Genomic DNA, 25010 nt, shown 5'->3' on the forward strand with positions numbered 1-25010 from the left:
TATTGGGGGGATCTGGCACTATGGGGGGCTGGCACTATGGGGGAGCTAGCACTATAGGGGGGCTGGCACTGTTGGGGGGAGCTGGCACTATTCGGGGGATCTGGCACTATTGGGGGGATCTGGCACTATGGGGGGCTTGCACTATAGGGGGGATGGCACTATGGGGGGGAGCTGGCACTATGGGGGGGAGCTGGCACTATGGGGGGGCCTTACACTATGAGGGGAGCTGGCACTATTGGAAGAGCTGGCACTATGGGGGCATTTCTTACTGGCACATTCTGGGGGGCACTATAGGGGAGAGCAGCACTATGGGACATCTGGTGTTACTATAGGGGCATTATTTGGGGGCACTATGGGGAAGTGGGGGCTCTAAAGGGGCCTTTTGTAATGGAACATTATGGGGGGCACTATGGCATTTGGTGGCACTAAGGGGGCATTTTTTACTGGCACATTATGGGAGGCACTATAGGGGAGAGCAGCACTATAGGGCATTATTTGGGGGCACTATGGGGGAGTGGAGCACTATTGGGGCATATGGTGGCACTAAGAAGGGGCATTTTTTTACTGGCACATTGTGGGGGAGAGGAGCACTATAGGGGCATCTGCTGGGGCACTAAGAAGGGGCATTTTTTTACTGGCATATTATGGGGGACACTATGGGGAACGGGGAGAGGAGCACTATGAGGGCATTTACTGCGGCACTATATAGGGGTATTTTATACTGGCATGCATTATGGAGACATTACCTCAACTGCGGGCACTAAGCAGGGGTATTTCATGTACTGTCATATTATAGGGAGAATTAGTACTACCAGGGGGTATTATGGGGAGCTTTACTACTACTGGGGGGCTATGAGGAACATGATTACTAGGGCACTAAAGGGGCATTATTACTACTAAGTGTGCTCTGGCAGAGAATTATTTCTATTGGTGGGATTTTGGGGAGCACTGTTACTTTTGGGGGAACCCTGGCATAGTATCAGCTTAGCACAATTATTTTTGGGGGACATTATATTTATTAGTGTCTGGGCGCAGTTATTTTTTAGAGCACTGTGTGCAAATAATTGTTTAAGGGGGCACTATCTGTGTGGTAGTAGTATTCCCAGGAGTACTGTTTCTGCAGTATAGTATTGGGGGCACAGCGGGCACAGTATTGGGGGCACTATCTGTGTGGTAGTAGTATTTCCAGGGGGACTGTTTCTGCAGTATAGTATTGGGGGTGGCAGGAAAGGGTGTTCAGAAGATGTGAAGATGATGGAAATGTGGGAAACTAATGTCTGTTTGTCAATCTCAGCAGAGACGGGAGATGGCAGAAAAATCATCATGGCGGTCTGGGCTGAATGGAGAAGATAAAGAAAGAGAACATCTACAACAAATGTGACATCACTGGATGTAAGAGGTATGAGGTGCTATGTAGGAGAGGAGATGCTCCGGCTCCTTCCCCTGCCATTTGCAGAAGGAGGATTCAGAGCTGGGTGAGTACGATGAAAGGGGGCAGCAGGCCACGGGCGGGTGACAGATGGTGGGGGGAATCACAAGCCCTGAGCAGGATCAGGGGAGGGAGGAGAGCGGAGGAGCTTCCTGGCTGTAGTCTGCTGTTTATTGTATAATGTGAAGCAGGCAGTGCAGCCAGGACAGACCTCCCCTCTCCGTATGATTTGTAGAGACAGGCCGCAACTATAGAATGTCAGCTGTACAGTGTTTGTTGGGAGTGGCCTATTATATGTAGGAGGGGCTTTAATAATGGTCGGGGCTAAAATGGGCCACTTGACTGGATTTGCCCCCCAGGACTAAGGCTGCCAGCCCTCCCCTGCCTCATCTGACTCCTCTTCCTCAGACTCCTATTCCAGCATTGCCGCAAGTCCAGCAAGCGATGCTGATAAGGCTGTTTCTGGTGGTGATGGTGACCACAACTCTTCCTCTTCACGCTCATCTACGGCCTGATCCAGCACTCTTCGTAGGGCACGCTCTAGGAAGAAAACAAATGGGATGATGTCGCTGATGGTGCCTTCGGTGCGACTGACTAGGTTTGTCACCTCCTCAAAAGGACGCATGAGCCTACAGGCATTGCGCATGAGTGTCCAGTAATGTGGCAAAAAAATACCCAGCTCTGCAGAGGCTGTCCTAGCACCCCGGTCATACAAATACTCGTTGACGGCTTTTTCTTGTTGGAGCAGGCGGTCGAACATTAGGAGTGTTGAATTCCAACGTGATGGGCTGTCGCAAATCAAGCACCTCACTGACATGTTGTTTCGCTGCTGAATATCAGAAAAGTGCGCCATGGCCGTGTAGGAACGCCTGAAATGGCCACACACCTTCCTGGCCTGCTTGAGGACGTACTGTAAGCCTGGGTACTTATGCACAAAGCGTTGTACGATCAAATTCAACACATATGCGGGGTCAGCCACTGATCCACCTGTGCATGGACAGGAGTGCTGGTCCGGTGTGACTCTCTGCTTTCAGGCAAGTCAACCCCAAGACGTATCTGGGATGTGGAATAGCCCCTAGGGAGCTGTGGGAGGGGTTCAGTTGATGTAGAGCAAGACGCATCAGCAGAAGAGGATTTAGCCGAGGAGGTTAGCAAAGAGGATGGAGTAGGAGGAGTAGAGGAGGTGGCAGCAGACCTGCCTGCAAGTCATGGCGTTATCACCAACTCCTCTGTAGAGCCACGCATTCCATGCTTGGCAGCCGTCAGCAGGTTTACCCAATGCGCAGTGTATGTGATATACCTGCCCTGACTGTGCTTTGCAGATCAGGCATCAGTGGTCAGATGGATTCTTGCCCCAACACTGTGTGCCAGACATGCCATGACTTCCTTTTCCACAATAGAGTAAAGGTTGGGGATTGCCTTTTTTGAAAAGAAAAAAGAAAATCACTTCCACTGCGGTGTCCCAATAGGTAAATTTTTTTTGAAGGCCTCAGACTCCACCAGCTTGTATGGTAAAAGCTGGCGGGCCAAGAGTTCCGACAAGCCAACTGTCAGACGCCATGCAAGGGGGTGACTGACTCTGTGACATTGGCTTCATACGCTCAAACATTTCCTTGACAGACACCTGACTGTGGGCAGATAAGCAGGAACTACTGAAGGTGAGAGGCGGTGTGGCGGGTGGTTGAGAGGGGGCAAGGAGGACAGCAGTGGTTGACGTGGCTGAAGATGCTGGACCAGGAGGAGGATGGTGGCTTTGAGTTTGTGTGCTGCTTGTACTCATCATGTGTTGATTCCATAGGCATTTGTGATGTGAGATCATGTGCCTTCGCAAAGCAGTTGTACCTAGGTGGGTGTTGGACTTCCCACGACTCAGTTTCTTTCGGCACAGGTTGCAAATTGCATCGCTGTTATCAGAGGCAGACACACAAAAAAAATGCCACACTGCTGAGCTTTGCAATGACGGCAGGTGGTGGTGGCAACAGCATGCGTTGATTGGCGTGCTGTCTTGCTGACCCTGGGTGCTGATACATGCTGTCTGACTGTGCCACTAGCTCCTTGTGACGACCTCCCCCTGCTTCCAACTCATCTCCTCCTCCTCTCTCTCTCCCCATCTGAACTTTCCCCCTGTTCTTCTTCTCTTCGAGCGGGTACCCACGTGACATCCACGGACACATCATCATCATCAACCGCTTCACTTGTATCTGACAACTCAGCAAAGCAGCAAAGGAAGCAACAACGGGTACAGCATCATCATCATCACACCATACATCCATGTGTGTAATGCTGCCTGACTGAGACATATCCCTGTTATCTGCATCCTCTGGCAATAATGGTTGCGCATCACTCATTTCTTCCAACTGATGTGTAAATAACTCCTCTGACAGATCAAGTGAAGCGGCTGAGGTGCTAGTGTTGGTGGTGGCGGCAGGCGGGCGAGTGGTAACTTGAGAGGTGCTCGAAGCTAAGCTGGAGGAGGATGGTGCCTCAAGGTTCCTAGCAGAAGCTGTAGAAGATTGGGTGTCCTGTGTTAGCCAGTCAACTATGTCCTCATAATTTTTCAAGTTCAGGGTACTTGGCCTCTGAACACTGGGTATTATTCTAGGGCCAAAGGAAATCACAGCACCACGACCACGACGGCTCCTGTTGGATGGCCTAGGGATTAGTGGTACTATGCGTGCAAGGTACTATGCCACCCTGTATGAGTGGTGGGCAGTGGGCACAGTACAGTCTGTGGGCCTGACACTCACTGGCAGGCAACTGCAATTATATTGCAGAGGAAACATTTAATGACTTTTTTTATCTGCAATGTGCTGTGCCACACTATATGAGTGGTGGGCAGTGGGCACAGTACAGTCTGTGGGCCTGACACACACTGGAAGGCAACTGCAATTATATTAAAGGGTAAAAATTAAATGACTTTTTTTATCTGCAATGTACTGTGCCACCCTATATGAGTGGTGTGCACACAGTACAGTCTGTGGGTCTGTGGCCTCTCACACACTGGCAGGCAACTGCAATATATATATATATATACAGGTCCTTCTAAAAAAATTAGCATATTGTGATAAAGTTCATTATTTTCTGTAATGTACTGATAAACATTAGACTTTCATATATTTTAGATTCATTACACACCAACTGAAGTAGTTCAAGCCTTTTATTGTTTTAATATTGATGATTTTGGCATACAGCTCATGAAAAATTAGCATATTTCATCCGACCAATAAAAGAAAAGTGTTTTTAATACAAAAAAAGTCAACCTTCAAATAATTATGTTCAGTTATGCACTCAATACTTGGTCGGGAATCCTTTTGCAGAAATGACTGCTTCAATGCGGCGTGGCATGGAGGCAATCAGCCTGTGGCACTGCTGAGGTGTTATGGAGGCCCAGGATGCTGTCCTTACAGCAGATGAGTCTTTGAGGTCTGGAGTTGACACAGAACAGCAGCAGCAATCTCCCTGCTCTAACTAACACTGCAGCTTCAGAATGAATCTAAGATGGATACTGTCCTTGCTTTTTGATAGGAGGTGGGAGGGTCTGGGAGGGAGGGTATGCTGATTGGCTGGAATGTGTCTGCTGACTGTGAGGTACAGGGTCAAAGTTTGCTCAATGATGACGTATAGGGGCGCCGTGGCGGGCGCGAACAAGCGATGTTTGCCGGGAACTGTTAGACGGCGAATAGTTCAGGACATCTCTAATGTCAAGCACTAGTGGCTCTCCACCTGCAATGCCAGATTAAGGCCTTACTCACACATCTGTGTCCATGATGAAATCTGTGACCAAATGGTCAGTGGTTCATCTGTGAAGAATCCATGTTTAGTCCATGTGTCTGTTTTTTGCTTTTCGTGTGTTATCCATGTTCCACCGACACTGCTCAGTTGAAAATTTAATTCCAGAGCATCTCCTACCACTGGTCTGTGAAAACCTGAGAGAATACGGATGCCGGCCGTGTTGTGCCTATGGTTTTCATGGACCTACAGACTTCAATGGGCATGTTTGTTCCACAACATGGACCAAAATTAAGCATTTCTCTGTGTTTTTTCCACTGACCCATGGTCAATGTAATATCATGCATGTGTGAGCAAACACATTAAAATCTATGGGTATGTGTGCTGTCAATGAGTCACTGACGTCTGTAAAAGACCTAAGGCTATTGTACATGGGACAGTATTGAATAATTGCTTGATCAGTGAGAAAACCTCATTACTACGCTCATCCATTCCTAAACAGATTTGTTGGTTGTTGGCAGCACATTTACTCAGGACGATCTGCTGCCAGCAACCAATGTTTTTAGCAAATAGAAAAAATACACTCTAATTGATTTCAACCTACTTTGATATACAGGTAGTTTCCCTGGCACGCGGGGAAAGGCTAGGTTCACCCCTGGTACTGGACATACTGTACAAGCACACTGTGGAATTTGCTCAAAATCCACATCTTGTTGAGGATATTGTGATAACATTTATTGTGAGTATAGCGACCTGCGAATAAGTTACAAAACTTAGTCTGTTGTTGGGGGATGTTCCCCTGTTAAGGTCAGCTAAAGAAGAACAGTGTGAGGAAAATTGGCTTTAAGAGAAATCTTGGCCTGTTAACTACTACTGCAGCCGTGTAATCTGTGAAATCTGTGGAAATTGCCTATTGCTACTCCATGCATGCTGAGAACTGTGATTAATGCCCCTGATTGTCCCTTGATTTTTCAGTAAAGAACCATTCCGTTGCTACTTTGGCCTTGTTATTTCCTGCACAGCTACACTGCACTGACATCCTCAGCTGCCAAGGGACCCTGCCTTTCACATCAAAGCAACCCCCAAACACCAAGGGCATCCCAACCAACACCAGGTAGGAGAACCCCAAAGCCACATTATTTTTAAGAGAGTTATTTTTTTTCTGTTTATTAGCAGTGATCTACATATAGACAATTGCTGTGAGGACATAGGTTATCCTCTTTTCAATCTCTTAGGCCCCTTTCACACGGGCCAGTATTCCGCGAGGGGGCGATGCGTGAGTTGAACGCATTGCACCCGCACTGAATCCTGACCCATTCATTTCTATGGGGCTGTTCACATGAGCGGTGATTTTCATGCATCACTTATGCGTTGCGTGAAAATCGCAGCATGTTCTATATTCTGCGTTTTTCACGTAACGCAGGCCCCATAGAAATGAATGGGTTTGCGTGAAAATCGCAAGCATCCGCAAGCAAGTGCGGATGCAGTGCGATTTTCACGCATGGGTTCTAGGTGACAGTCTATTCACTGTATTATTTTCCCTTATAACATGGTTATAAGGGAAAATAATAGCATTCTGAATACAGAATGCTTAGTATAATAGTGCTGGAAGGGTTAAAAAGTTAACTCACCTTATCCTCTTGATCGCGTAGTTCCCGGTCAGTCTCTTCTTTAGCTGTGGGCTAAAGGACCTGTGGTGATGTCAGATCACATGCTCCATCACCACGGTGATGGACCATGTGATTGGAGCATGTGATCTGACATCACCACAGGTCATTTAGCCCACAGCTAAAGAAGAGACCGACCGGGAACTACGCGATCAAGAGGATAAGGTGAGTTAACTTTTTAATATTTTTTTTTACCCCTTCCAGCACTATTATACTAAGCATTCTGTAATCAGAATGCTATTATTTTCCCTTATAACCATGTTATAAGGGAAAATAATACAATCTTCAGAACATCAATCCCAAGCCCGAACTTCTGTGAAGAAGTTCAGGTTTGGGTACCAAACATGCACATTTTTTTCTCACGCGAGTGCAAAACGCATGACAATGTTTTGCACTCGAGCAGAAAAATCGTGCATTTTCCCGCAATGCACCCGCCTCTTATCCGGGCAAAAAACATGACGCCCGTGTGAAAGAGGCCTTAGGGCTCATTCAGACAGCCGTATGCTGTCCGAAAAAATGCAGATCAGTTTTTTTTGCGGACAGTTCAGCATGTCTGCAAAAAAACTGATTGAATTCCGTTTTTTTGCTGATCCATAGACTTCAATAGGGCCATGTCCTGATTTTCACTGACAATTATAGGACAAGTTTATTTTTTTGCTGAGCCATGCAATGGAAGAAAAGGGCCCCATAGAAGTGAATGGGACAGCATATAATCCGGAAAAAAAACGGATCAGCATATGTCCGTCTGAATGAGCCCTTAGTTTGAGGAAATTAAGTCATGGCTTTGGGACTTATAAACACAATACTTATTTTGAGCACTGTGTTTAGAATTTTTACGACAAGGTGGTCAAAATTTCAGCTCATTTATCTCAGATTGTCAGAGTCGGGCTGACAGTCCCTCAGTCTCTTCTTTTTAATGACTAAGCACTGAACTGTGTGATTTACCATTATATTTAGACTGTAGGTATACACCCTAGCTGCAGGGGACATTTACACCTATGACATGTATCTACAGTCTGTTGGTTGGAAGTGGTTAACGTACACTATGCATGTACTATTCATCTTAATTGAGAGTCTGGCAATCTCCCTAATTAGAGAAAATACAAAAATTAGTTTCGGGCCAGAATCGGTTGAATTGGTTGTTAGATTTAATTTGGTCTGTATAAATTCGGTACAACTCAAAAGTGCCCAGATTTCCTTGAACAGTCATGACTCTAAGGTCTTCTAGGACTGTATCCAACAGCTCTATTTAAAAATGCACTGCACTATTGGATTTAAAAAAAATATAAAGCAATTATCCCTTTTTGGTGGAAGCTGGCCTCTCTGTTTTCTGAACAGTAAAAGCTGCCATTTTGTGTGAGTTGTGGAGAATGAATTCCCAAAAATTCTGATTAGTTGGAAACTGAAGTTTATATGAAATTTGTAACAAATTAGTTGAATCCATTTACTCATCTTTACCCCTGGTGTAAGAATTTGACCTACATTTCAGGTACCTTACCTTTGAAATGTGACAGATATATACAGAGAATCATACATGATGAGAAGTAGTTCTGTGCTTCAGCCATTTTATACTGTTACAAGTCTTGCTAACCACAGTCATTCCAGAGGAAATATAGAAAATACATTGTGTATGAAATTAGCAATCAATAACGTCTAAACACAGCTGAGCACATACTATATTTTAATTAGTGGCTAATTGAAGGCAATGTGATTGCTAAGTAGAATGAAATGACTGATCTATCATTCTCTTTATTTAAACTACAGTAGCTGAACCATTTAATTAGATATCATTTTACAGAGAATCCTGAAGGTTTGATTTGGTAAAGGTCACTTTGATCTTTTACTATTTAGTAAAATCTCAGTGAAACCTGCATGTTAAATTAGAGCTTTCAAACTGGCAGCTTTGGTTTCCATATCATCTTATATGATAGCACTAGAAAGTATTAGGGTATATTCACATTTGGCCAATTTATTGTGAATGGTGGTTGTTTCTACACCATGTGCATTTTATAAACCCTTTTCAGATGAATGAAAAAGTTACAGGAATTTCTGGAACAAATCTGTTTTGTGTGAACATATCCTTAAAGGGGTTGTCTGGGATTTTACTATTGATGACTTATCCTCATGATAGGTCATCAATATTGGATCGGCGGCGGTCTGTCACCGCCAGATCTTTGAGAAGCTCTGACAGACGTTCTTCTGTACCTCTTGCTTGAGGTTCTTTTGTTCTGGTTTCGTTTTGTCATCTCGTTTCCCTCTCTCAGCTGTCATCTAGTTGCGCTGACTGCATCCCTTTATATCCCCTCACAAACTGCATCACTTTGCGGTTTATACAACTTCCTTGATTGTGCTCACTGCTAGATGCTGCAACTGCTGTTTCCTGAATCAATAGTTTTTATTAATTTTTAAAAAAGAAGACATACATGATTATGCATAAAAAAAAGAAAAAAACAGACGGCTGTACAGTCAGCGCTACACATAGCCACATTGGCAGCACCAACTTAGCCAAAATCAATACAACAATAAAATACACAACATACAGAATAAACTAAAGACAGACAATACAATCGTTAGACAGTGTTTATACATATATCGTTTTTATGCAGATATAGTTTTGTACTACAGGACATCCCGCTATATACTAAGCCTATCAGTCAGGGAATGGTAAAGCAAGCGGGGAAGTCCTCCATACCCCCCATTCCCTCTCAAACCTCCTAGCTGCGTCTCCAGCTCTCAACAACACCCGTTCATATATATAGGTAGAATTTAGCCTGCGGATAATCTCCGTTAGACTAGGAACATCCCGCGATTTCCAGTTTTGGACTATGGCCATTTTGGTTGAAAGAAAAAGATGTCCCAGTACCACCCTCCCCTCACCAGGTATCCTAGCCAAATCAATCCAAAGAAGAGCCAATTAAGGAGATGGCTGGAGCTGGAGACCCAGCAAATCCGAGGCAAGAGAGAACGTAGCCCTCCATATATCCTGCAACATCGGACAGGACCACAAAATATGATATAGTGTACCCCTCCCCCCGCACCCCCTCCAACATAAATATGAGGAATCTGGAAAGATATGGTTCAGACGATCAGGTGTATATTACCATCTCAGTGTGGTTTTCATCAAGGACTCAAGGCGTAAAGCACAACAAACATTTTTTGAGATAAGGGAGAAGGCCGCGGACCACTGCTCATCGGAAAACCTTAACCCCAACTCCCTTTCCCAACTGAGTAATGGAGTCATTTTAACAAATGATCCCTTGTCCCCCATCATCATATACAAAGGCCGCAATCGTGTACCTTGTGGCGGGGCAAGTGACCAAAGTTTAAAAACGTCCTGATTGCACACAAGATTAAACTGAAAATTGGCAGTTAAAAAATGTCTGATACACAAATATTTATAAAAATCAGTGTGTGGAATCTGGAATCGTCTGTGAAGATGTTCAAAGGGGCAGAGGGTATCTGAAATAAATATCTTAGAGAGAAGATCCAATCCACTCAGCATCCAAGACGAGACCAAAATATTTGGAATAAGGAAGTTAAATACTGTTAGAGGGGTACTGGGTGGAAAGGATCTAGACTCCCGGGTACATAATTTATGGAATCGGACCCAATTTTCCAGGGCCATAAATACTAATGTCGGGATAGATGGTTGATTAAATGTCGGATGGAGGGCTGCCAGTAGAAGGGTTTTTAGACTGCTACCGGGGGATAATATTGTTTCCATATGTACCCACTGTTTAGCATAGTTGCCCACCCACCATTCCCTTAGTTGTGATACCTGTGAGGCCAAAAAGTACTCATAAATGTTCGGGAAACCTAATCCACTGAAGTTTAGCTCTCTGCATTATTGTAGTTGCTATTCTAGGTCTATGCCGTTTCCAGGTCAATGCATTAATCAACTGGGAACACTTCTGAAAGAAACTACTCGGGGGAGTGATAGGTAATGTCTTGAATATATATAGAAGTTTAGGGAGGGTAAACATCTGAAAAGATGCAATACGACCTACCCAAGACACCTCATATTTAGCTAAGTTATCAAGGTCCTTCTCTAAGACCCTTAACAGTGGTACATAATTTGCCGCATATAGCTTCTTGAATGATGCTGTTAGCTTTATCCCGAGATAATCAATTTGGCTATCTTGCCAGTCTAAGTCAAAAGAATCTTTCAACATCTTCCTCTGGGTAGGATGAATATTTATCGAGAGAGCCTGCGATTTGAGAGCATTTAGTTTATAAGATGAGAGTTCTCCAAATCGAGTTATAATATCAATGGCAGCTGTTAGAGACATTTGGGGTTTTGACAACGTCAAAATGATGTCGTCTGCGTATAGGCTGACTTTATGTTCTATATCCCCTATACTAACTCCTTCTATACCCGAGCACCGACGTAGGGCTTGAGCTAAGGGCTCTATGGTCAGAATGAATACCAAGGGGGACAGCCCTGGCGGGTACCATTATTTATATCGAAGGGGTCCGAAAGCGCCCCATTGACCCACACTCTAGCGCTTGGTTGGCTATAAAGTGCCCTGATAGCCGCCAGGATTGCCCCCGAAAAACCCATCCTCGATAACACCGAGAAGGCAAACCGCCAATTAATGCGGTCAAACGCCTTCTCGGCGTCTAAGGTAACAAAAAGAGTTGGGATCTTCGAATTCTGAACATAGTCCAGGATATTCAATGTCCGCCTGGTACCATCCTGTAGCTGCCTGCCTCTTACGAATCCCACTTGATCCATGTGGGTAAGGGTTGTAATACAGGGAGCTAGACGGCTGGCGAAGATTTTTGCGTATATTTTTACGTCGGTATTTAAGAGCGAAATCGGACGGAAATCTCTTACATCATCCGAAGGGGGATCAGTTTTCGGAATGGTGACAATCGTTGCCTCCAGCATCTCTTTTGGAGGACAACTAGTATTGACAAATTTCCCCAAAAAATTGGCATAGATAAGGGGAAAGTTATTTTTGAAATATCTTGTAATATGCGTTTGAGAACCCATCTGGTCCTGGCGCTTTGTTGTTGGGTAGTTTCAGGATAGCATCAAGAATTTCTTGTTCTGCTACTGGGGAGTTTAATTTCCCTAGTTGGGCCTCAGTGAGGTTCGGGAGGTCAATGGAAGCTAAAAACTGATCAATGGCTGCCGATGTTGCGAGAGGTTTATCCGACGGAGATTCTAAATTATAAAGGTCACTATAAAAACTCCGAAAGGAATTTGCAATACCTTGAGGATCAATAATCTTTTTATCCGCTGGTTTTGAGATTATATGGGGGATCTTAGTTTTGATTGTTCTCTCCTTTAATCTCCGGGCTAACAATTTCCCCGATTTATTATCCTGTGCATAATATAACGCACGGGTCTTTTTTAAATCCCTCTCATATTTATATAGTAAATGCTCTTTTATTTGAAGGCGGAGGCTCTGCAGCTGAGTTCCTATGATGGCAGAGGGACTAATTTTGTTACTAGCTTCTAAGGACCTGATCTGTGTGGTTAAGGCAGTTATCCGCTCCTCTCTCTCCTTCTTTGCTCTACATCCCGCTTTAATAAATAGGCCTCTCATATATGCCTTATGGGCATTCCAGAGGGAGAAGGGACTGGACACGGATCCGTCGTTAATATGGAAAAATTCATTTAAACCCTCTTGCAATATTAATTTGTATTTAGGGTGATCTAATAAGTGTACATTATTACGCCATGGAGAGTAAGGTGGTCTATTAGAATTTTCGCCAACTGTCAGGGTAATGGGCGCATGGTCAGACCATGTAATCATTTCTATAGTGGAATATATAGCTGTACATAACAAATGTCGGTCCACAAGAATGAGATCGATCCTAGAGTATGATTGGTGAACATTTGAAAAAAAGGAATAGTCCTTTTCTCCATCATGGTGGAACCTCCACACATCATAGAGATCCTCTCTCAATAAGAGGGAGTTGAAGCCCCGGGGGTTGACCTCCAGCTCCCGAAGACGAATCCATAGCTGGGTCCAAAATAGAGTTAAAGTCTCCACCCCAGAGGATTAAATCCCTCCTAACAGTGTTCACCTTAATCATTAATTTGCGCAAAAAGGACATCTGATGCTTGTTCGGGGCATATACAAATACCATGGTATAAATCACATTATTTATGGATGCCACTATAATAATATATCGCCCATTATGGTCAATTATAGATTCGAGCAGCTGAAATGCTACCGAATCCCTAATTGCCACCATCACTCCTCTCTGCTTTTTCATATAGTGAGAGTGGAATATATATGGAAAATGGGCATTTTTGACTCTATGCGCATCCTCCTTCAACAAATGTGTTTCAGTTACACAAACTATATCTCCCTTCAGGGTCTTTGCTTCCCTCCACATCATGGACCTTTTGAACGGGCTATTTAGGCCCTTCACATTTACTGCAACGATTTTAAAAACCATAGGTCCGTGGGTCCATGATGTGGAGGGATTGCATCTCTCAGCAGATCCGGTATCTCCCGCATTAAAGCCTGTAGACAATTTATCTTATCTGCTACACTGCCAAACGATACATAAATGACAAACACATCTGCATAAAGAGATAATAATAAAAAAAAAATACAGCATAATTAGTTTAGAACAAACAGTAAGACTGCCGTTAATCATTTGGAGGGACATATACTTCGACTCATGGCCGGAAAGGACTGCTCAGCGCTACCCCAGTGAACTCTACCCCAATGAATTCCCTTGGCCCCTATCAACGATGGGGCCTCTTCCCCTGAGTCGCTAATTGCTTCCGCTAACAACTGCTTCCCGGACTTCAAGGAAGTTATAACATGAACAGTTCCCTGGTGATGGATCAAAACTTTAGTCGGGAATTCCCATCTGTAAGGGATATTACTCCGTCGCAAAGCGGCCGTGAACACACCAAGCTGACGGCGCTGTTGCAGAGTAGTAGCAGACAAGTCCGCAAAAACCTTGATCTGACAATACGGAGAGGGCATAGTGCCTAATTTCCTAGACGCTGCAGCGCTTCTTTAACGTGAAAAAAATGAACCCGTACCAGGATGTCTCTCTGTAGTGAACTGGGGAGATGCTTTGGTCTCATCACCCTATGTGCTCTATCTAGGGTTAAATCATAAGGAGTAAGCTCTGGGATCAGGACTCTCATTAAACTCTGTAAGTAAGAAGTCAAGTCCTTCGGTGCAATCTCCTCAGGGACCCCTCGGAATTTAAGATTGTTCCAACGGGATCTGTCTTCTAAATCAACTACCTGTCACGGCTGGAGGTGGGGGAAACCCCCAGCCGTGCGGTGCCAGGAGATGGTAGGGTTACCACTTGGCCAGGACCACAGAATTAGGGAGCAGGTCACCTCCTATTGCGTCCCTAACGCTAACCCTGTCTCCTGTCAGTATGAGCCGACCTTGATGGTAGGAGGGCTCATACGCTGGAACCTTATAGTCCCTACAAGCCCTCAAGTCGGCCCTGAACTAGAGAACAGGGTAGACAGCCCGTTCCTCCTGGAGACGGAGAAACAGGAGTCTAATGAGGCCAAGCTACAAAGGGAAACAGAAACAGCTATGTCAGTGACAGGCAAAAGTAATCCACACAACACTCACCTGCCACAGACAACACAACCAGGAACCCATGTGCAGGTGCTGTTAGTTCAAGACACCAAAGAACACAGCACACACCAGACATCACACAGGAACCCTGGACCATAAGCTGCAATAACACAAAACCCCCCACACACACCTAGATAACACCGTGTAACAAAGATTTATGACCAGAAGGGAGGCCCCCACTGGTAGATGGTAAAATACACAGGAGGCTGCTCCAGCTAGCAGGGCTGAAGCAACCTACTGAAGCCTGCAAGAGACTCAGGCTATATAGGCCAAAAGGCCACACCCACCGGTCAACCACACCCAGTGACATCACACACACTGGGAAGAGAGTTAACCCTTCCCGCACCACAGGAAAGGGAAAACACAAACTTAAAGGGGAAGTACACACAATACATAACACACACCAACACACTCACCTGTTACCGCCAGCAACGGCATGCGTGGCTACCATGTTCTAGGGAACAGCCAGCAGGCCGAGACCCTGCCACAACATGCACACAGCAACAGACGTTGCCGCGGACAACCGCAGGTGAAGGAAGGTGTCTCCGTGCATACAACACATGAACTCGTGCACAACAAACAAACAAAGAGAGTGCACACAAAAACACGTTGCCAAGGGCAACCGCACACATGCCTGTTATCCGCGGCAACCGCACCTGAGGCAAACCACCAAGTGCCCCCAGCTGCGGTTGACACAACACCAAAACCGCGGGTAACTGCATGCGGCTCCCAAGGAGTCACGACCATGACCAAGGGTCGTGACACTACCTTTATTTTGAGCCGGGCTATTTCCCCCATCAAGTCATTGTGAGCCTGTGTAAGCTGATTATAAGAGACAGCATAGTCCTCCATCTTGGATTCAGTCGAATCTACCCTGTTTCCCACTTCTGCCCCGCAGTCTGCAGCGGGCGGACCAGGGAGATTAGATCTTTGTGTATAGATTCACTGAAGAGGACCAGCATGTCTTTCAATAAATTACTTGATGCGGGTTGATCATTGGTAGGGATTGCCTGTATTGTTAAGATGGTATAATCGCTCACCTCGGACGTCGGAGTCTCCCCATCGGACTGTGCATTTGGTCGTATCTGTCCCGCTCCAGATGGATTTAGAGATGGAAGCGGAGTGATAGCATACCTCTGAGGGCTCTCCATCTGCGGACCGCGGGGTTCTCTGAGCCGCTCACGCTCAGTTTGAAGACCTGTAGCTGCAGGTGAGAGTGTATCCGACGGTGGATTTACCGCTGTCTCACATCGGGAGCTGTTACAAGCCTCTTCCGCTTCCGGGTTTCGCTGATGGGATAGTGGAGGCGGTGGTGGGGTCGGTGAAGTGTCTCCAGAGGGGGTTCCTTTTTCCAAAAAGACATCCAATTTCCCCTGTTTCTTCCCAGATCTCATACCTCTGGTCATTCTCCGCACCTCTAATTTCCCCGCAGTAGCGAAGGCTCAATTACGGAGTCTGTTGCGGAGTCTGCTATACCGCTGTCGCTGGGATAGCCGAAATAACTGGAGCAGCGCAGGAGCTCTCACCTCACGCAGCCATCTTACTCAGCCAGCAAGCCACACTGCAACTGCTGGTTCTTCAGATAAGTCTGTTCCTTTATTTGTGGTTTCCTGTTGGCTTGATCCTAGGTGACCCTGACTCCCTCCATATTAAGTGTAGGGGCCGGTGGTCGTGTCCCCTCACTATTATAGGGTTTTCAGGTGTCACACAGTCTAGGTACGAGGGCATGCAATTATCTATCATAAAGATCTTTGCATGGGCTGAGCAGTCAGGGAAAGCTCTAGGGCTTTTACAGGGATCACCCTTATGTTCCTTAGTTTGGGATCAAGTCAGTCGGATCTTTATTTGTGTCTTCTAGTTATCTGCAACACCATCTGTGACATTATAAACCGCCAAAAAAGTCTTAAGCATGGATCCGGTTTCACTCTTGACTAAACGCATGCAGGGTCTTTTAGTGGAGGTAGCAGATCTCCGTAAAACTGTATCTTAGTTTCAGGTGACCGGTTCAGCTTGCGTTTATGGAGTTTGTTCTGAGCCTAAGATCTCGCTCCTGGATACGTTCTCCTGGAGTAGTGAGAATTTTGTTCTTAATCTTAAAGAGCATAGTTCACAATATCCGTTTGACTGTGGGTGATGCTCATGTTGAGGATGTCTCATGTTTTGTCCTAAGCAGATTACCTACGCATCTAGTCTTGGGGCTACCCTGGCTCACTAAACATAACCCCACCATTGATTGGCAAGCAAGGCAAATAAATGATTGGAGTGACTTTTGCAGAGAGAATTGCCTCTCGGCGTCTCTTTCAGAGGTTTCTACCAAGACTCTACCATCTTTTCTCTCTGAATTTTAGGATGTGTTTTTAGAGAGTGGTGTCCAGGAGCTGCCCCCTCACCAGGAGTACGATTGCCCTATTAATATCATCCCAGGCGCCAGGCTGCCTAAATCTCGTTTATACAATCTCTCCCAACCTGAAAGGGTCGCTATTCGTACGTATATCTCTTAGAGCCTGAGAAAGGGACACATCCGACCCTCGAAGTTACCTGTCGCCGCTGTTTGTTTTTTTTTGTTAAGAAAAAAGATGGTTCTTTAAGACCATGTCTGGATTTCAGTGAGCTGAACACTATCACAATCTGTGACCCTTTTCCACTTCTTCTGATCCCGGACCTGTTTAACTAGGTTGTTGGGGCTAAAGTTTTTTCTAAGTTAGATTTGAGAGGGGCATACAACCTGGTCAGGGAAGGGGATGAATGGAAGACGGCCTTCAATACTCCTGAGGGCCATTTTGAGAATTTGGTTATGCCCTTTGGTTTGATGAATGCTCCAGCCGTCTTCCAACATTTTGTAAACAGCATTTTTTGTCATGTAATGGGGAAATTTGTACTAGTGTATCTAGATGACATTTTGATTTTCTCTCCTGATTTCAAAACTCATAGGGACCACCTACGTCAGGTCTTGCTCATTCTGCGGGAGAATAAATAATATGCTAAACTGGAAAAATGTGTGTTTGCGGTTCCAGAAATTCAATTTCTTGGTTTTCTTCTCTCCGCTTATGGTTTTTGCATGGACCCTGGGTAGGTCCGGGCTGTGCTTGAACCCGAGACAGGCCAGATGGTCTTTATTCTTTTCCAGGTTTAATTTTGTTGTCACGTTCCGCCCTGTGGTTAAAAATGTGAAGGCTGATGCCCTGTCACGTTATTTTCTGGGAGGAGGAAACTTTGAAGACCCGGGTCCCATTTTGGCTGAAGGGATGGTCATCTCTGCTCTTTACCCTGATTTGGAGGCAGAGGTCCAGGCAGCCCAGGCAGAGGCTCCTGATCTTTGTCCTCCTGGCAGGTTGTTTGTGGTTTTTACGACACAAGGTTTTTAACCACTTCAACCCCCCTAGCTAAAACACCCTTAATGACCAAGCCACTTTTTACACTTCTGCACTACACTACTTTCACCATTTATTGCTCGGTCATGCAACTTACCACCCAAATGAATTTTACCTCCTTTTCTTCTCACTAATAGAGCTTTCATTTGGTGGTATTTCATTGCTGCTGACATTTTTACTTTTTTTGTTATTAATCGAAATTTAACGATTTTTTTGCAAAAAAATGACATTTTTCACTTTCAGTTGTAAAATTTTGCAAAAAAAACGACATCCATATATACATTTTTCACAAAATTTATTGATAAAAAAAATGTTTGGGTAAAAAAAAATGGGTTGGGTAAAAGTTATAGCGTTTACAAATTATGGTACAAAAATGGGAATTTCCGCTTTTTGAAGCAGCTCTGACTTTCTGCGCACCTGTCATGTTTCCTGAGGTTCTACAATGCACAGACAGTACAAACACCCCACAAATGACCCCATTTCAGAAAGTAGACACCCTAAGGTATTCACTGATGGGCATAGTGAGTTCATAGAACTTTTTATTTTTTGTCATAAGTTAGCGGAAAATGATGATTTTTTTTTTCTTACAAAGTCTCATATTCCACTAACTTGTGACAAAAAATAAAAACTTCCATGAGAAATATCTTGGCAAAAGACAACTTTTCCCATTTTTTTATACAAAGTTGGCATTTGACCAAGATATTTATCTCACCCAGCATGGGTATATGTAAAATGACACCCCAAAACACATTGACCAACTTCTCCTGAGTACGGCGATACCAGATGTGTGACACTTTTTTGCAGCCTAGGTGGGCAAAGGGGCACACATTCCAAAGAGCACCTTTAGGATTTCACCAGCCATTTTTTACAGATTTTGATTTCAAACTACTTCTCACGCATATGGGCCCCTAAATTGCCAGGGCAGTATAACTACTCCACAAGTTACACCATTTTGGAAAGAAGACACCCCAAGGTATTCCGTGAGGGGCATGGCGAGTTCCTAGAATTTTTTATTTTTTGTCACAAGTTAGTGGAATATGAGACTTTGTAAGAAAAAAAAAATTTCCGCTAACTTGTGACAGAAAATAAAAAATTCTAGGAACTTGCCATGCCACTCACGGAATACCTTGGGGTGTCTTCTTTCCAAAATGGGGTCACTTGTGGGGTAGATATACTGCCCTGGCATTCTAGGGGCCCTAATGTGTGGTAAGTAGTTTGAAATCAAATATTTATCTCACCTAGCATGGGTATATGTAAAATGACACCCCAAAACACATTGCCCAACTTCTCCTGAGTACGGCGATACCACATGTGTGATACTTTTTTGCAGCCTAGATGCGCAAAGCGGCCCAAATTCCTTTTAGGAGGGCATTTTTAGACATTTGGATCCCAGACTTCTTCTTACGCTTTCGGGCCCCTAAAATGCCAGGCAGTATAAATACCCCACATGTGACCCCATTTTGGAAAGAAGACACCCCAAGGTATTCAATGAGGGGCATGGCGAGTTCATCGAATTTTTTTTTTTTTGGCATAAGTTAGCGGAAATGGATTTTTCTTTTGTATTTTCTCACAAAGTCTCTCTTTCCGCTAACTTGGGACAAAAATTTCAATCTTTCTTGGACTCAATATGCCCCTCACGGAATACCTTGGGGTGTCTTCTTTCCGAAATGGGGTCACATGTGGGGTATTTATACTGCCCTGGCATTTTAGGGGCCCTAAAGCGTGAGAAGAAGTCTGGAATATAAATGTCTAAAACATGTTATGCATTTGGATTCCGTGAGGGATATGGTGAGTTCATGTGAGATTTTATTTTTTGACACAAGTTAGTGGAATATGAGACTTTGTAAGAAAAATAAAATAAAAATAAAATATCTATTTCCGCTAACTTGTGCCCAAAAAAATGTCTAAATGGAGCCTTACAGGGGGTGATCAATGACAGGGGGGTGATCAGGGAGTCTGTATGGGGTGATCACCCCCCTGTCATTGATCACCCCCTGTAAGGCTCCATTCAGACATCCGTATGTGTTTTGCGGATCCGATACATGTATCCGTGGATCCGTAAAAAACATACGGACGTCTGAATGGAGCCTTACAGGCGGGTGATCAATGACAGGGGGGTGATCAATGACAGGGGGGTGAACAGGGAATCTATATGGATGATCACCCGCCTGTCATTGATCACCTCCCTGTAAGGCTCCATTCAGACGTCAGAATGTGTTTTGCGGATCCGATCCATGTATCCGTGGATCCGTAAAAATCATACGGACGTCTGAATGGAGCCTGACAGGGGGGTGATCAATGACAGGGGGGTGATCAGGGAGTGTATATGGGGTGATCAGGGGTTCATAAGGGGTTAATAAGTGACAGGGGGGGTGTAGTGGTGTTTTGTGGTACTTTACACAGCTACCTGTGTCCTCTGGTGGTCGATCCAAACAAAAGGGACCACCAGAGGACCAGGTAGCAGGTATATATTAGACGCTGTTATCAAAACAGCGTCTAATATACCTGTTAGGGGGTTAAAAAAAATTGCATCTCCAGCCCGCCTGCGAACGATCGCCGCTGGCAGGCTGGAGATCCTGTCTCTTACCTTCCGTTCCTGTGAACGCGCACGCCTGTGTGCGCGCATTCACAGGAAGTCACGGCTCTCGCGAGATGACGCGTATATGCGTCACTCTGAGCAGAGCTGCCGCCTCCGGACCGCAGATCTGCGTTAGGCGGTCCGGAGGCGGTTAAGGAGCATCACAATACTGTCCTTGCTGGGCACCCGGGGAGCAGAGCCACTGTGGATCTCATTACTCTGAGATTCTGGTGGCCGGCTCTTCATAAGACGGTTGAGGGTTTTGTGGCAGCATGCGAGACCTGCGCTCGTGCCAAGGTCCCTCATTCACGGCCAGCGGGTCCTCTCCTCCCGTTACCCATTCCTTCCCATCCTTGGACACATCTGTCCATGGACTTCATTACAGACCTGCCTTGTTCCTCGGGGAAGACTGTGATTTTGGTAGTAGTAGACCGTTTTAGCAAAATGGCGCATTTTATTCCTTTTCCTGGGTTACCCAATGCTAAAACGCTGGCGCAGGCGTTTGTTGATCACATTGTCAAACTGCATGGCATTCCTTCAGACATAGTCTTGGAAAGATGCACGCAGTTTGTTTCCAGATTCTGGAAGGCCCTCTGTTCTCGCTTGGGGGTTTGGTTGTCGTTCTCTTCTGCTTTTCACCCGCAGTCGAATGGCCAGACAGAGCGCGTCAATCAGAATCTGGAGACATATCTGAGCTATTTTGTGACTGGGAATCAGGAGGATTGGTGTTCTTTTTTTGTCCCTTGTGGAGTTTGCTTTAAATAACCGTCGCCAGGAGTCCTCGGATAAGTCACCATTTTTTGGTGCATATGGGTTTCATCCTCAGTTTGGGATATTCTCTGGAGAGGGGTCTTCTGGCTTACCTGATGAGGAGAGATTTTCCTCATCTTTGTCATTTATTTGGCAAAATATTCAGGGTAATCTGAAGAGGATGAGTGAGAGATATAAGCGTGTGGCGGATAAGAGACGTGTGCCTGGTCCGGACCTGAATGTGGGTGATCTGGTGTGGTTGTCTACTAAGAATATCAAATTGAAGGTTCCCTCCTAGAAGTTGGGTCCTAAGTTTATTGGGCCTTACAAGATTCTGTCCATCATCAATCCCGTTGCCTTTCATCTTGATCTTCCTCAGACTTGGAAGATCCATAATGTTTTTCACAAATCCCTGTTAAAACCTTATGTCCAACCCACTGTCACAACCAGACAGCTGAGAAGCTCTGACAGAGGCCTTTCAGAACCTCCTCCTTGACTTTCTTTGTTGTGGTATTCAGTTACTCATCTCGTTAGCCTCTCTCAGCTGTCATGTGTTGGACTAATTGCTTCCCTTTAAATTCCTCCCCAGAATGCTTTTCTGGGCAGCTTATACTTCTTCCTGGAATGTGTGTGCTTGCTGGTCTTGTTCTCCTCTCTGCTACAAAGTTAAGTGTTGAACATTTATCTGCTATTTTCTGTTTGCTGGATCCCAGGTGACCCTGACTCCCTCCGTATCTTGTGTAGGGAGCCGGTGGTCGTGTCCCCTCACTATTGTAGGGTGCTCAGGGGTTATATAGTAAAGGTACGTGGATATGCAAACCTCCACCATTCGGATCTTTGCATAGGCTGAGCAGCCAGGGAAAGTGCCAGGTCTTCTGCAGGGGTCTCACTTTTGTTCCTTAGCTTTTGGATCCAGCGAGTCATTTATGCATGTTGCTTTGCCTTTACATGTTGCCAGCCTTTGCATGTTGGCGTTTCCTGTACACCGTCCGTGACATTATAAGCCGCCGAAACCGTCTCAAGCATGGATCCGGTTTCACTTTTGGCTGAACGCCTTCAGGGTCTTTCATTGGAGGTAGCTGATCTCCGCAGGACTTTTTCTCAGCTTCAAGTGACCGGTTCAGCTGGCGTTCATGGAGTTTGTTCTGAGCCTAAGATCTCGCTCCCGGATACGTTCTCCGGGGGTAGTGAGAATTTTGTGCGTTTTAGAGAGGCTTGCAAACTCCATTTTCGCCTTCTTCCCCATTCCTCTGGTGATGAGGAACGGAGGGTGGGGATCATTATATCGCTGCTCAGAGGTAACGCTGAGTCCTGGGCCTTTTTTCGCTGCCAGAGGGGGCACGGCCTCTCCGTTCAGTGGATGAATTCTTTGTAGCCCTGGGTCAGATATATGATGATCCGGATCATATTGCTCTGGCTGAGTCTAGACTACGTCTATTATGCCAGGGTAAACAATCCGCAGAAATATACTGCTCAGAATTTCGGAGATGGGCAGTTGATACTGGTTGGAATGATGCTGCACTCCGAAGTCAATTTTGCCATGGTCTTTCAGAGGGATTGAAAGATGCATTTGCCTTTCATGAGAGGCCTATTTCTTTGGACTCTGCTATGTCTCAGGCCGTTCGTATTGACAGGCGTCTTAGAGAGAGAGGAGAGATGTCCCCTTCCTGTCATACTCAGTTCCAGAACAGTGCAGCGGTCCCATTCTGTGCGCAGGGGTCTCAGTCGCTGTCAGCCCCTTCTGAGCAGGAGCCCATACAGCTGGGGTTGATTGCTTCTGACAATAGAAGATTCAGCTCGCATGGGAGGGTTTGTTTTTGTTGTGGAGGTATAAATCATTTGGCAAATATTTGTCCCTCTAGGAGATTCAGGCAGTTTTCTGGGAGTAATAAAGAAACAAACAGGAAAAAATATTTTAAAAATGTTCCGTCTGTTACTATTGGCAGGGTTGAGGCGGAAATTGAAGGTTTTCCGTTTGCTTGTAGTTCCCGTTTTGTCCTGCCGGCTAGGGTGGCGCTAGAGAGCAAGAACATTTTTTGTGAGATTTTTGTGGATAGTGGAGCAGCGGTCAATCTCATTGATAATCAATTTGCGATAACTCATGGTTTCCAGGTGCGCACTTTGGGAAAGGATATTCCTGTTTTTGCTATCGATTCCGCTCCACTTTCTCAGAAATCATTAAAGGGCATAGTTAACAATATCCGTTTAATTGTGAGTGATGCTCATGTTGAGGATGTGTCATGTTTCGTCCTTAGCGGTTTGCCTACCCCTCTGGTGTTGGGGCTGCCCTGGCTCACTAAGCATAACCCCACCATTGATTGGCAAGCAAGGCAAATAAATGGTTGGAGTGACTTTTGCAGAGAGAATTGCCTCATGACATCTGTTTCTGAGGTTGCTACTAAGACTGTACCATCTTTTCTCTCTGAATTTTCGGATGTCTTCTCTGAGAGTGGAGTTCAGGATTTGCCCCGCACAGGGAGTACGATTGCCCTATTAACCACCTCCCGACTGCCTAACGCGCCGATGCATCCGGTTGGTGGTTGATTTGTTCCTCCTGGACGCATCGGCGCGTCATCTCGCGATACCCGAGATTTCCTGTGAACGCGCGCACGCAGGCGCGCGCGCTCACAGGAACAGAAGGTAAGCGAGTGGATCTCCAGCCTGCCAGCGGCGATCGCTCGCTGGCAGGCTGGAGATGTGATTTTTTTTAACCCCTAAAGGTATATTAGACGCTGTTTTGATAACAGCGTCTAATATACCTACTACCTGGTCCTCTGGTGGTCCCTTTTGTTAGGATCGACCACCAGAGGACACAGGTAGGTCAGTGAAGTCGCACCAAACACTACACTCCATTCCCCACCCCCCTGTCACTTATTAACCCCTTATAAACCCCTGATCACCCCATATAAACTCCCTGATCACCCCCCCTGTCATTGATCACCCCCCTGTCATTGATCACCCCCCTGTCAGGCTCCGTTCAGACGTCCGTATGATTTTTACGGATCCACAGATACATGGATCGGATCCGCAAAACACATACGGACGTCTGAATGGAGCCTTACAGGGGGGTGATCAATGACAGGCGGGTGATCACCCATATAGATTCTCTGATCACCCCCTGTCATTGATCACCCCCCTGTCATTGATCACCCCCCTGCAAGGCTCCATTCAGACGTCCGTATGATTTTTATGGATCCATGGATCCATGGATCGGATCCGCAAAACACATGCGGACGTCTGAATGGAGCCTTACAGGGGGGTGATCAATGACAGGCGGGTGATCACCCATATAGATTCCCTGATCACCCCCTGTCATTGATCATCCCCCTGCAAGGCTCCATTCAGACGTCCGTATGATTTTTACGGATCCATGGATACATGGATCGGATCCGCAAAACACATGCGGACGTCTGAATGGAGCCTTACAGGGGGGTGATCAATGACAGGCGAGTGATCACCCATATAGATTCCCTGATCACCCCCTGTCATTGATCACCCCCCCTGCAAGGCTCCATTCAGACGTCCGTATGATTTTTACGGATCCATGGATACATGGATCGGATCCGCAAAACACACGCGGACGTCTGAATGGAGCCTTACAGGGGGGTGATCATCCCATATACACTCCCTGATCACCCCCTGTCATTGATCACCCCCCTGTAAGGCTCCATTCAGACGTCCGCATGTGTTTTGCGGATCCGATCCATGTATCCATGGATCCGTAAAAATCATGCGGACGTCTGAATGGAGCCTTAAGGGGGGTGATCAATGACAGGGGGTGATCACCCATATACACTCCCTGATCACCCCCTGTCATTGATCACCCCCCTGTAAGGCTCCATTCAGACGTCCGCATGTGTTTTGCGGATCCGATCCATGTATCCATGGATCCGTAAAAATCATGCG

This window comes from Bufo gargarizans, chromosome 4, assembly GCF_014858855.1.
Source record: "Bufo gargarizans isolate SCDJY-AF-19 chromosome 4, ASM1485885v1, whole genome shotgun sequence".
Lineage (NCBI taxonomy): Eukaryota > Metazoa > Chordata > Amphibia > Anura > Bufonidae > Bufo > Bufo gargarizans.